Genomic DNA, 11,798 nt, shown 5'->3' on the forward strand with positions numbered 1-11,798 from the left:
TCAAGCTTTGTCTCAGCATATATCATCATCAGCATTTAGAGGTAAAAAGAATTTTTGTTGTTGTTTAGTTGCTAAGTCATGTCCGAGTCTTTTGTGACCCCATGAACTGTATAGCCCACCAGGCTCCTCGGTCCATGAGATTTCCCAGGCAAGAATACTGAGGTGGGTTGCCATTTCCTTCTCCAGGGAGTTTTTCCTTCTCCAGGGGATCTTCCCGACCTGGGGATTGAACACGCTTCTCCTACATTGCAGGTAGATATTTTTTTACCTCTGAGCCACCTGTAAAGCCCAAAAATAACTTTAGGATCTTAAAAATATCTAGCTCAGTAATGTCAAAAATAGGCCTAAGATCATGCCCTTGGTCCTTAGAAAAGCTAGGACTAGGAGAGCCCGGTCTCTTGACTCCCATCAAAAAGACTCTCCATGACCTCCTGCTCCTGTCTCTCTTTTATTTCCTTTCCATCATTTATAATTCCTACTTTTTTTTTTTTTTTTTTGTTCAAACCTTTCTTTATTCAAAATCAGCTGTCCCAAATGATTCGGCATTTATGGAATAAACAAATTTAAGTTTATGCAGCAGCCTTCTTTTCCTCTGAGGTGGGTTTCTTTTCTGTGGGCTTCTTTTCAGCTGCTGGTTTCTTGGTCCCTGCAGCCTTTTTTCCCACCACAGGCTTCTTCAGCTTCTTATCGCCAACAGCCTTCTTTTCTTTGTTTCCCACCACAGGCTTCTTGCCCTGAACCCCTTTCTGATCTGATTTGGCTTCTAGTGCTGCTGCTGCCTTATCCATGCGGATTTTGTGATTCCTGGCCTGTCGAAGAATGGTGTTCCTGCGCATGGTCTTTGCATATGGATTAAGCTTCAACATGATTCTCAGGTTTTTCAGTGGATTCTTCTTCAGGACTCTGCGATGAATCTTCTTGCGTGGTGCTCGGAGTGCTCTTTGGATTTCTGGGCTTTTCAAGATTCTGCTAAGGTCTGTATTGAGCATCTTGTGCATAGGGAGGTTGTAGTTACTCTTGAGGGAGGCTGCTTTACGCCAAGTGCCATATAGCTCATCTAACTTTCGGAAAGCACTTTCAGTCCAAATGCAGAAACGTCCCACGTGACCACCAGGAGCAAGTTTCAAAATGTTCAGCTTGCTTACATTAAGCAGAGTAATTCCAGGGATGTTTCTGAAGGCCTTGATGATACCATTGTCCTCATTATAGATGATGCAGGGTCCCCTGCGCTGGATACGGCGACGGTTTCTCATCTTGCCTTTGCCAGCTCTCATTCGCTGAGAGGCATAGACCTTTTTGATATCATTCCAGGCCTTAAGTTTCTTCAGAAGCAACACAGCCTCCTTGGTCTTCTTGTAGCCTTCAACTTTATCTTCCACCACCAAAGGAAGTTCAGGAACTTCCTCTATACGATGACCTTTAGACATGACCAGCGCCAGCCAGTGCAGAGCAGATGGCGTATCGCTTCTGCGTCGTATTCACTCTGCGGTGCCAACGTCGCCAGGTCTTAGTTGGCGCAAACATGCGGCCCCCACGACACATGTTTCCAAAAGCGCCCTGACCGGAACGGTGAGTCCCGCCACCTCGAACCCTGGGAATTCGAGCCACAGCTCTGCCGGTACCCCAAGACTCAGCACTGGTTTGATGACCTGCTAATTCACTGACAGCATAGGGCTGTCTGTTGTTTTTGCGCAAGTTGGTGTGAACAAAGTTAACAATATCGGGTCGAATGGAGCCTTGAACACAGCAGGCAAAGTGACATTTTTGCCAGAGGACTCCCCCTTTTCGGAGTACACTGATATCAGTGGACGAGCACACGCCATGGCGGGGAGAGGAGAAGGCCACGCTCCTCTCAACCCGGCGGCTCCCACAGGAAAAGCCTTTTTTTTTTTTTTGAGAAGAAATAGGCAAGCTCATCTTCCCTGTTGGTAATCTCCTGAGCAACATGGCTTAAGCTCGTTCTCACTTCCCTTTTGTCCCAAACCCCTACTGCTGCCTTTCATCCTAATTCATCCTCAGGACTTCCAAATCTCTCTTTCAGTGCATCACTCTATGAAATCCCCATCACCATGCTGATTACTGATAATTTTCCAGCTATGTTTTAAACTGGACATCCCTGGTGGCTCAGACAGTAAAGAATCCACCTGCAATGCGGGAGAGCTGGGTTCAATCCCTGGGTCAGGAAGATCCCCTGGAGGACAGCATGACAACCCACTCCAGTATTCTTGCCTGGAGAATCCCATGGACAGAGGTGCCTGGTGGGCTACAGTCAGTCCATGGGGTCACAAAAGAGTCAGACATGACTGAGTAACTAAGAACAGCATAATACCAGGTGGCACAGTGGTAAAGAATCTGCCTGTCAGTTCAGGAGACGCGGAACCTTTGCAACCTTTTCAGGGTTGCAAAGAGTCAAGTAATGACTGAGCACACATGTGTGCTTAAATGCTTGTTTTCCAGTTTATCTTTCTAGCTTCCTAGTTTCAGATTTTTGAGACTTTTTGCCGGGAGCAAGAGCTCCGCCCCTGGCAAAGGTCATGAGGAAGGAGGCTCGGCATACGCAAAGGCAGGATCGAGCCTCAGGAGTCCCCCTGGTAATTCTTGAGCATCTACCCCCAAAACCAGAGTCTGACTACTTTCTGCTTTGTGCTCTCACCTACACCTCTGACTTTACGGGGGGCTGTACCCCACTACCTCTCTCTGAAAAAAAGAGTTAACTTACAGCTCCAGTTAATAAAGTTCCTGGGTGTGATAGTGTTTCAACCTACAAACTCCTTTGGAAGTCCTCTAGCCTGCCTGAATAGGTTTTTCCAGCCACATGTGATTGCTCAGAGCCTCCCAACTGTGAGAGGCATGAGATGTTCTAAACTGTCTAAATACAGATTCCTTTGAGCAGTTAAAAGATTGATTAGAAATTGTATTGGTGAAGGGTTTTTCACTTGTTGGGCCAATGTTTGCTGCTAAGTCTCCATATCCCTTACCTGCTGTGTCCCTGGCAGTGTATTGATTAATATGATTGGTGTAAGTAGTAGCTTTAATGTTTGTAACCTTGGACCCTTGAGTTAATTCTTTTTCTTGTTATAGCCCGCCACACCTTTGCTCTGTAGAAATGCAACTTTATCTAATGCTTTTGAGGGTGGCGCCTGACTAATCACCTTTAGAGAAAAATAAGTTTTCTGAAGAAAGGGTCTTAAAATGTTAACAGGCCTCCAGGCCAGAAAATGATGCAAATCACCTAAGCTTTTGCATATGATAAGTTTGCAGGAAGAAAGCCTGGCTTACTGCATGACTCTACCCCTTCCCCCGTTATACTCTATGCATAACTTAAGGTATAAAAACTACTTTGGAAAATAAAGTGCGGGCCTTGTTCACTGAAACTTGGTCTCCCCATGTCATTCTTTCTCTCACCTTCTGGCTGAATTATTCAGCCTCTTTTCTCCACTGAATTTCCTCACTGAGCTATCCTTATTTCAGCCTCTTTTCTCCAATAAATTTCCTCACTGAGCTATCCTTATTTTATTACTCTTTATATCCTTAATTAACATTTAATTAAGCAGTTGTTTCCTGATCCTTGCCGACGCCATCCCCGCTTCGAATTCCCTGGATCCACCGGGTCTGGACCCCGGCAACTTTTGATTCCATCTACTGGAAATACTGTCCTATCTAACTTTCCCACCTCACTGTAGCTTTATCATTTTTAATCTGGATCTATGTTCTTCTATATTTGTTCCATCTTCAGATTGGTTCTTACTTCACATCATCTAATAGATTGAAATTATAAAATTATAAAGACATCTGACAGTATCAACAGCCCACAGTGACTGACCAAAAGTAGTAATAAAAACAACAAACATTTACATAGTATTTACTATGTGTCAAGCACAATTTACTTTACACATATTATCTTATTTAATTATTCCAACTACCCTCTACAATAGGTACCATGGTTAAGAATTCTGTTTTATAGATGAGGAAACTGAAGCAAAAAGAAGTAACTCACCTAAGTTCATAAATCTGGTTACTGCTGCTGCTGCTAAGGCGCTTCAGTCGTGTCCGACTCTGTGTGACCCCAGAGACGGCAGCCCACCAGGCTCCCCCGTCCTTGGGATTCTCCAGGCAAGAACACCAGAGTGGGTTGCCATTTCCTTCTCCAATGCATGAAAAGTGAAAGTGAAGTCGCTCAGTCCTGTCCGACTCTATGCTACCCCATAGACAGCAGCCCACCAGGCTCCTCTGTCCATGGGATTTTCCAGGCAAGAGTACTGGAGTGGGGTGCCATTGCCTTCTCCATAAATCTGGTTAGGATTTGAATTTAGGGGATGTGGTTCCAAAGTCAGATTTTAACTGCCTTCCAAAGATGAAGACGGTGTGGGTATAAGAATAAAAGAAGTCATCTTAGGGTGCTTTGAATAAATTTTCAGGAAAAATTTGAAGAGACTTCCAGGATGGCCAGTAATATAGCAGACATAGGAATTTAGTCTGGCAAAGCCATTTAGGGGCCAATGATAGATGGATAAAATGAAGAAGATTTCTAGAGGCTCAGAAATAGCTGGCTTCATATAAGAATAGAAGAAATGAAATTGGCCATTCAACCAGTGCTACAAGGACAAATTGCTGATGTAAACATGATGACTCATCTAGAGAAGGGGATGTCTGGGGTTAGTCCAGAACAATTACTTAGACCAAGTTGGTTTTATAGATTATGTAATGGCAGCCTATACATTTAAAAAAATGCTAGCTCATTGTTTTCTATAATATATTAAGTTGGATGAACTAAATGGGCGAAGTAATTGATTTGGCAGAAATTAAACTACATGTAATTTCTTCAAGATCATACACTGTATTTAATTATTTCTATATCATCCATTGTGCCTAGAATAGGATTTTCACATTTTTCATATCAGAATTGCTGAGTTCATATGGGATTTACAGTGCAATTAAAATAGTAATGGATGGTTGCAACATATTAGGACAAAAATAGTCGATATTTATTAAATCTTTACTATGTGTTAGGCCTTCCTCTAAGTGCTTGATGCCATTCAGTCCTTTACAAGATCTTATTTGGAAGATGTTATTCCCATTTTAAAATAAGAAAATCGAGACTCTTAGAAGTTATACAACAGGTTCACGGTGGAATAAGTGGTAAAGCTGCAACTCAAATAAATTTATTTGCCTCTAGAACCAAAGGTAATATATTATCCACCATACTAGAGACAGACCAAGAGAGACTGAGACAGAGAACTGAACATTTGTACCTGTATGTATTATGTTGGTGCAAACATAATTGTGGGTTCAGACTGTGAATTTTAAATCATTATAAATACGCTCAAACACATCTTTATTAATCAAAATAGGAACCATTGCAATCAACACATTTTTGCCAACAAGAAATAAGTTTCTTTATTCCTGTGCCATAAAAATTCATCCTTCAGATTTGATGAACTCTTAGAAAGCATTTTCTGCCTCCTGCAGGTTGTGGAACTCCTTTCCCTACAAAACATTGTCAAGATGCTTGAAGAAGTGACAGTTGGTAAGAAGTCAGGTGAATATGGTGGATTATGCAAAATTTCAAAGTCCAATTTATTCAACTTTGGGAACATTGATTGTATGACTTGCAGTTGGGTGTTGTTGTAGAGAAGAATTGGGCCTTTTCTGTTGACCAACACCGGCTGCAGGACTTGCAGTTTTGGGTGCATTGCATCAATTTGTTGAGCACACTTCTCAGATGTAATGATTTCGCCAGTGTTCAGAAAGCTGAGATGGATCAGATCAGGAGCAAACGACCAAACAGTGACCATTACCTTGTTTTGGTGTAAGTTTGGCTTTAGGAAGTGTACTGGAGGTTTTTCTCAGTCCAACCACTGAGTGGGCTGTCGCCAATTGTCGTATACAATTCACTTTTCATCTCAGATCACAATCAGATCGAGAAATCGTTTGTTGTTGTGTAGAATAAAAGAAGACGACACTTAAAAACAATGATTATTATTTTTTTAATTGCGGTCAGCTCATGAGGCATCCACTTATCAAGCTTTTTCAGCTTTCTAAGTTGCTTCAAATGCCAAATGACCATAGAAAGGTTGATGTTGAGTACTTGGGCAGCTCCTTATATAGTTGTAAGAGAATCAGCTTCAATGATCTTCTCCATTGGTCATTGTCAACTTCCAATGGCTGGTCACTACACTCCTCGTCTTCAAGGCTCTAGTCTCCTTTGCAAAACTTCCTGAAGCACCACCACACTGTATGTTCATTAGTAGTTCCTGGGCCAAATTCGTTGTTGTTGCATTCTTGGCTGGCTTTACAACCCATTTTGAACTTGAATAAGAAAATCGCTCAAATTTGCTTTTGGTCTAACATACTTTCCCTAGTCTAAAATAAATTTCAAATAAATAGCAATTAATAAGTCATTAGCAGAAAAACATAAAGCCAGAAATATGCATTAAAATGATGTATAACATAACTGCATTTATTTAATAATCTATTCCAATTACAAACAGCAAAGTTCAACAATGCAAAACTGCACTTACTTCTGCACCAACTTAAAATAGAAGCAATATTAATTTAATGGATGCTAATGAAATGGCTATACAGAGCTCTGAAATGTTTTATTTGAGATTATCAGACCATAATTCTACTTCCCCCACACATGCCTTCTATTGTGAGGCTCAAGATCTACATGAAAAAAAATCTCTGATCAGTGATTATGAATCCATTAGAAATGAATAGTGCCAAATATATCTTCTGCTGTTTGTGCTTTGTAAACTACTTTCTCTTATTTAATCTCATTTTATGATCACAATCTTGAAATGTAGTTCAGGGATTCTTATGCAAAAGCCCAGTCACGGGAAAGGACTTTGAGGTCCTAGTTCACAGCAATACAGTGATAGAAGATCACCACAATAGAACCCAGAGCTACTGATCCTCAATCTTGACCCAGGTCTTGCTCCTTAGTTTTATTTAAATTGAATCTCTTTCCTTATCATATGCCTGCAGTATTTACTCAGCTCTGTGTCTAACCCAAAAAAAGGTCTACAGAAAACATAAATTGAAAGAAGACAAGCTTTTCTGCCTGAATAGCTGAAATTTTAAAGATACAGTAAGATGGGTTTTACCACCTAATGATGACATCATTAATCGAGCTTTATTATCATTGTGAGTGCCCCAGAAAGTACAATACTTGGTAAGTGCAAGCTTTCAGACAAAAGCGAACATGAGTTGTTATTTTTTAAGTTGGTCAATTGCACCCCTCTTAAAAGATCAAGCTTTCACATCAGCACACCTGAATCCAGATCCTAACCTCAACTTGTATCATTAGTGGTAGGGGCAAGTTAGACTCAAATTCTCAAGATCTTAGTTTCCTCACCTATAGAAATGATCTAACAATACTGCTGTTTAGGATAGTTGTGAATATTAAATAAATCACATAAGGTATTCAAATAGTACCTAAACAAGGGTAAATAATAACTGGCAGTTATTACTTTACCATCATCATTATCATAGTTTTATATTTTATTTATAAGAGCATTGGTTGTAATACTTCCTATTTTATACCATAAAGAAGGGATAAGGTTTCAATCCAACCCTGCCTTGCCATTGACTATAAGATGCATCAAATTCAAGAATTTTAACAAAGTGAAAAAAAAAAAGTTTCATCTTAAGTACATAAAATACAGTACAGATATGCACTCGCATGTGTGTGTGTGTGTGCGTGTGTGTGTTTTCAAAGATTTAAACTTTTCTTTCCCAAAGAAAGTTTAAGAGCAGTTTTCTGTGCAACAAAGTGAAATTCTTTCAACAGTACAATCAAAATGTTCTAAGGTACAGAGCACTCTGTGTGTTTCTCTAGTTAGTATATTTTTAAACTTATGAATGCTATTTTCATAATGAGCATGTGCTCACAGGTTTTTGTGGTGGGCTAATGATATATATTGCTAGTAACAAATAAATATTTCTGCTATGTCATTTGAAAAGTAAAACATATTCTTGTTTATAACCAAATAAATACACTTGCAGATGTTTTCCCGTAAAAAGAAGGGATATCTAGTGAATTTCAGGAACTTTATTGGAATGACAAAGTTCAAACTGCTGCCAAAGCCAACACATAAGGTTTATATATAGACAGAGAAGAACAGATTTTACTATGTTGTTGAGATTTTTATTTCTTGGTTCACGTTTTCCATTACTGCTTGGTCAGTAGCCATGAAGGATTCAGGGTGGTTTCACTCAATAAACGCCTCTAGTCCCCCATCCTCGTCTCCTAACTTTATTCAAAACTAAGCACAAATCTAAACAAAGATTAAATATCTAGAGAACATAGCAAATCATTAGAGAGCAATATTAAACTTGTCTTGCATATTTGAAGATAATCTAATATATAAGCTATCTTTGGAACAAGGACTTTAAGGTTTAATGATATCATGACATGACCCTAGTATAACTAAATGGCTCACGACAGTTGATTCAAAATTGTAGACATTTTCACTATCAAAGTAATTGACAAGATCAAATGCATGGATCCAATTCAGGATGTTCTTTTGTTGGAAGTAAAGATACATGATATAGCAGTAGTTATTTGACTACCATGGCTCACCATTCTCAAATGAAGGCCTCATTTATTATGGACACTTGCAGTGAGTTTAAAAGGAAAAGAGCTTTCAGAACAACAACTTACAGTAAATGACAAAAATTGAAACATGAAATGTTTTCTAAACATTTTTTGAGTTTTTAAATTCATTTTATTTTAAAGTGTGTTTTAAAATGCTCTTCTTTGGGGAATAGAATACAGAGATGGCCAAGATTGTGATTCCTGTTATAATTCTAGATTTGAAAGGTAGACAATCTTTGAAGGTGCACTTAAAGAAGTGACTGTAAATCACTGAATCTAAGATGACTTTGATTATAAAATGGAACCTCAAACATATGTGCCACTAAGAACAAAAATATACTGGCAATCAAATTATGATGCACCATCAATTATTGCATTTCAATTTCTGAGAAGTTAAAATGTGAAAATATAAATAACTTAGATTGATAAAATATGGTAGTTTCCATGATAAAATGTAGCCACATCACCTGGGAAGCATTCAAAGAAAACCACATATAGAGAAAGCCTGGGAACTTGATTACTTCAGGAGGCATAGAGGAGCTCCCACGTAACTATGGATGCTTTGGAATTACCCTATGAAATAGATCCTTGATTCTGTACCCTAGAAGTTCAAGAGATCTCCACTACTCACTCTCTTCTACCTGCCAGTGCAAATTCCAGAGCAAAGAAAATATTCACAGCTTACAAGACGGGCTGATTGAATGTCCCCTGCCACTTTTGCACAAAGAAGGTTCAAAAAAGAATTCTAATTCTCATTTAAATAAAATTACTTATAAAGGTATTGCAAAGGGAGGCCTAAAGAATGATAAATCACTGATATCATAGAGGAACCATGACCTATATAGGCTTTCATATTCTGGAACCATATGAGAGTTTTGTTCTTTCAAGGCAAGTGAATGTTTCAAATCTCCCTTTTGCCCACCAGCCACATTTTAAATCATTAAGCCACATTGGGACAAGTACAATGTACTATGGGGGATAGGGAGATGGAGGACAAATACTGAAAACCATATTCCAAAGGATTGTGCTGTGTGCTTAGTCACCTCAGTCATATCCTAAGCTTTGTGACCCCATGGACTGTAGCTCACCAGGCTTCTCTGTCCATGGGACTCTTCAGGCAAGAATACTGGAGTGGGTTGCCATGCCCTCCCCCAGGGTATGTTCCCAACCCAGGGCTCCAATCCACTTCTCTTGCATTGGCAGGTGGATTCCTTACCAGCAGTGCCACCTGGAAAACTCAAATCAAGACAGTTGATCCAAATAGTTAAGTATTCGAGGGCTAGCTTGACAACAGTAAAAGAGCCATACACACACACACATACATGCAAAACAGGTCGTGGAAACAAGAATGCTAACAAGTAGTGGTAAAGGAAGCAAACGAAGTTTATTTGAATGCATTGTAGATGTAATACAAGAATCTTAGAACCTTTTCCCATACATCTAGCATGTTTGGAGATGCATAAACCCTATTCTCTTCCCAGGTGGAACAGTGGTAAAGAATCCTCCTGCCAATGTAGGAGACACAAGAGATGCAGGTTCGATCCCTCAGTTGAGAAGATCACCTGGAGCAGGAAACACCAACCCACTCCAGTATTCTTGCCTGGAAAATTTCATGGACGGAGGAGCTTGGCAGGCTAAAGTCCCTGGGATAGCAAAGAGTTCAGACAGGACTGAGCATGCACACAGTACAAGCCCTATTCTACAGGGTGAGAAATGAGGCAATCAGCAGCAGCATTTTTAACTAGCTCCTTCTTCTCAACTCCCAGTAATAAATGAGATTTCTGAAGGGAAGGAAATTCTAGGGGCATCATCTCTCCAGGATATACTTGAAAAAAAAATTCTAAATTTTGTAGACATTATAGAAGAGCTGTTCATATCCAGACATCTTCATATTTGAATACTTCAGTAAAGGAGAAAAAGACTAAGTCAACTTACATGTACATAGTCCACCAAATTTCCATGAACCTATGTGAGCAGAAAGTTGCCCCCAAACTGTGCAGAGTCTTTACTATTTCTTTTTTCTTTTCTATATTTTTTCTCCTTTGTTAAAAAAAAAAAGGAAACGGCATCAAGAAAAAATGTGCAGAAACTGTGTACCTATTCAATGTGCACAAACAGCAAATCACAATGAAACCCAACTTCCAGTGTGCCAAACTCCACAGAACCCTGAAATAACTTCAGCTGAACTGTGAGGCAAAGGGTTTAGGTTGCTTTTAAGTTTAATGTTTAAGGAGTGTGAAAAGAAGGTAATAACATTGTGTGAAATATAATATTTTTTTTCAAATTACTTTTAAACTCTTTTTTATTTTAAATTATATGTACACTTTTATAAGCATGATTCTATCATTTTTGATAGATTTCAGGGACTTACCTGAGCTGTGGAACCTGAGGATTTTGCATATATCTGGAGTCCTTGTCCTTTAACTCACTGGGTGCCTCATAGAGCAAAGCAGCTGTATGCCTAACCAGCATTTCGATTGTTCCTTGTGTACCGCACAGTGGCCCTGAGAACCAGAGGATAGAAGAGGCCTCACAAACACTGCTGGGCCTTCCTGCCATGAGGAAGGAGCACTCTCTCCTACATGACAACAGAAGGCAAATTTCTGCTCACTGACCTCAGTTTTTTGTTAATACAATTGGTGCTATGCTTCCAAGTAAAGAATTAGCTCTGATATGAAATAAAAATTCCTCTTAAGATTGGGGCAACATTCAAAAAAAATGATGTGATTAAAAGGACAAGATTTCTTTCAATTCATGAAAAATATCCTCCTAAAATAACATTTGTATGGCCCAAAATGAAACTAATGATTCTAAGAAACAGAGCCCTCCTAGGGCTTGTTCCAATTCTTCTAAATGTAGAAGATATTACTTTAAATACAATTTGAGCACCCTGATTTCCCTGAAGGCAGCCATTGTCTTCCACCCCTTTAAATGCTGTGGGTCTTCTGTGTGAGTTTCCTTAACTTCGACAGGAAGCATCCTGCTGTAGGTCAGAGTTAGTTTTAAATCTGTTGAGTACCTATTAATGCATTGTGTGCTTTTTTGTATCTTGATTTTATTTAACATTCACAACCCTGAGATATACCTATTAATATCTCCATGTTTAAGGATAAGGACGCAAAATATCACAGAGGTTAAATAAAATGTTTAGAGACAAATTATGTTTATTTCCATATTTTGTTGTTCTTGCTGTCATGAC

The 11,798-nt window shown here is 39.3% G+C and overlaps 1 pseudogene; it reads right to left on the minus strand.

Moving 5' to 3' along the window:
- Nucleotides 1–483: 483 nt before the first annotated feature.
- LOC133252589 (large ribosomal subunit protein uL4-like) lies at nt 484–1,875 on the minus strand (annotated as a pseudogene).
- Nucleotides 1,876–11,798: the final 9,923 nt, after the last annotated feature.

The sequence above is a fragment of the Bos javanicus genome, chromosome 8, assembly GCF_032452875.1.
Source record: "Bos javanicus breed banteng chromosome 8, ARS-OSU_banteng_1.0, whole genome shotgun sequence".
NCBI lineage: Eukaryota > Metazoa > Chordata > Mammalia > Artiodactyla > Bovidae > Bos > Bos javanicus.